The sequence below is a fragment of the Penaeus chinensis genome, chromosome 7 (genome assembly GCF_019202785.1).
Source record: "Penaeus chinensis breed Huanghai No. 1 chromosome 7, ASM1920278v2, whole genome shotgun sequence".
Classification (NCBI taxonomy): Eukaryota; Metazoa; Arthropoda; class Malacostraca; order Decapoda; family Penaeidae; genus Penaeus; species Penaeus chinensis.
In genome coordinates this window covers 8,216,963-8,219,008 of record NC_061825.1, presented here as the reverse complement: position 1 = coordinate 8,219,008, position 2,046 = coordinate 8,216,963, and the positions used below count along the sequence as shown (strand labels likewise).

The 2,046-nt window shown below is 36.7% G+C and overlaps 1 long non-coding RNA gene across 1 annotated transcript in view; it reads left to right on the top strand.

Moving 5' to 3' along the window:
• The window catches only part of LOC125027524, a 92,142-nt gene extending 90,610 nt beyond the window's left edge, over positions 1-1,532 (top strand). The window contains exons 3-4 of the long non-coding RNA XR_007115032.1: positions 1-265; positions 915-1,532. The exon at positions 1-265 is cut by the window's left edge and continues 99 nt beyond it. This is a non-coding gene — a long non-coding RNA (uncharacterized LOC125027524). The remainder of the gene's footprint in view (positions 266-914) is intronic.
• Positions 1,533-2,046: the final 514 nt, after the last annotated feature.

Sequence of the window (2,046 nt, the reverse complement as noted above, 5' to 3'; positions counted from 1 at the left end):
AGTTTCACGATTTCCCCGCAAGGTGGCAGCAGCAGCCGTCACGCTGACCTCGACCTCCTGTGATTAGAAATTTTAGCTAACGCAATAGCAGTAAGAACGAAATAGAAAATGGATAGCATAGTCAGGCGATATCATCATGAACTGCTGCAATATATAACTTGAAGTGAAACTGTTCAAGGGCGGGGGGAAACGACGAAGGAAGCATGTCATGTAGAAGAAAAAAAGGGAAACTGACGGTAGAATCTCGACACAGGAGAGAGTAATGGTGAATATTATTTTACTTATTCATTTATACTTGTGATGATAAACGCTAGTATTAGTGATAATAATAGAATGACATTAATAACAGCAATGTGAACATGATATGGCAGCACTATCTAACAGTGAACATCCCCCTTAAAACGTTATAACACCAACCTACAATTTTGTAAACCATCCATTTCAAAACATAGGTTCCGTACATTCTATATTTAATCTAACAATTCCTTCCCATTTTCCCCTCACAAAGTCTTTGAAAAAAAACGAGAAAAAGGCTTTGTTTTGATTCAAGCCAGCGAGGAAAGCCAGTATCTCAAGTCAGACCAGAACAGACCCTCTCATACACTATCCCCCCTCTCCCCTTTCTCACTCCCCCTGTAACCCTACACTCTACATGGCCTAAATTCCGGCCGACTGTCGAATCGTTCTCCTCCTCCTTCTTCTTCTCCTGCTCCTCCTCCTTGTTGTTGTTGTTGTTGTTGTTGTTGTTGTTGTTGTTGTTGTTGTTGTTCTGCTCTCCTTGCTTTTCTTTCTCCCCGTTCTTATCATTCTTGTTCTTGATCTTATTATCATCTTTGTTTTTATTATTATCATTATTACTATGACTGCTTTATCACGCTCTCCTATTTCTTCTCCCGTTTCATCGATGCTGTCAGGAAAACAACGGATATGGACATATGTTGCAGTGATAAGAAAATTGACGACAGAGAACTGAAATCAGAATCGTATGTTAGCTGTGAAGAGGAGGCGGACCCGCGCAGAGTATATTCGCGCCATAATATTTACGCAAATTACACGTTTTACAGTAATAGCAAAGAGTTTATTCACATCATAATCACGGAGTATATTCGCGTCATAGTCATTGGACAAAATACATTCAAAACATAATAACTAACGTCTTGTATATCACGTCATTGAGTTCTGCTATTTATTTAACAAACACACACACACACACACACACACACACACACACACACACACACACACACACACACACATACACTCAGAGCCAAAGTAATGGATATTTACTGAAATTCATTGCACGTAGTCATCAAAAAGGTCTATAATTTTCCATGCAACTTTGTCACGTGAATACTTGTTAATTACATTCAATTCATCCATACATTTGATTGAAAAAGCATTGTCAGCTTCATCAACAGCCAGTTCAAACCTTTACAGTCAGAATCATCATAATTATAATAAATATAAATGAGTAATTATGTGATGGAATAATATGGATGATAATGATAACAACAACTGCAAAACTATAAGGCAATGACGATTATGATAATCATTATAACGATACTAATAGCAGTAGTAGTAGTGGAAGTACTTATAATGGTAATTAAAAAATAATAATGATGATGATAATGGTAAATAATATGATTGACAACAATTACGGTAATAATGACAATCTATTTACGCTTGAGCATTATAGTAACTTTGTACCTTTGTACAATCTCCCGCTCTCCTACCGGAACAAATTATGGCATCATTAAGCTATGATAATGCCATATTTATTATTATCTATTTAAGATACAAGAGTATGAATTGGTAATCAAGGAGATGATATACTTTAATTGCCATATGACTAAATTAGCATTCGAGCATTCGATTTCACAGACGCTGAAGAAAAGTTCCACCATGAGATTTTTTTTTTTCTTTTTTTTTCGTAGTAAGGTGAAGCTATCATTTCTGGACCAGTTTTTGTGTTCGTTTAAAGTCCTGGGGTTATGGGAGTAGTTGCCATCGCCCGTGTTGTCGCTTGAATTCGAGCTGCTCTTTAAT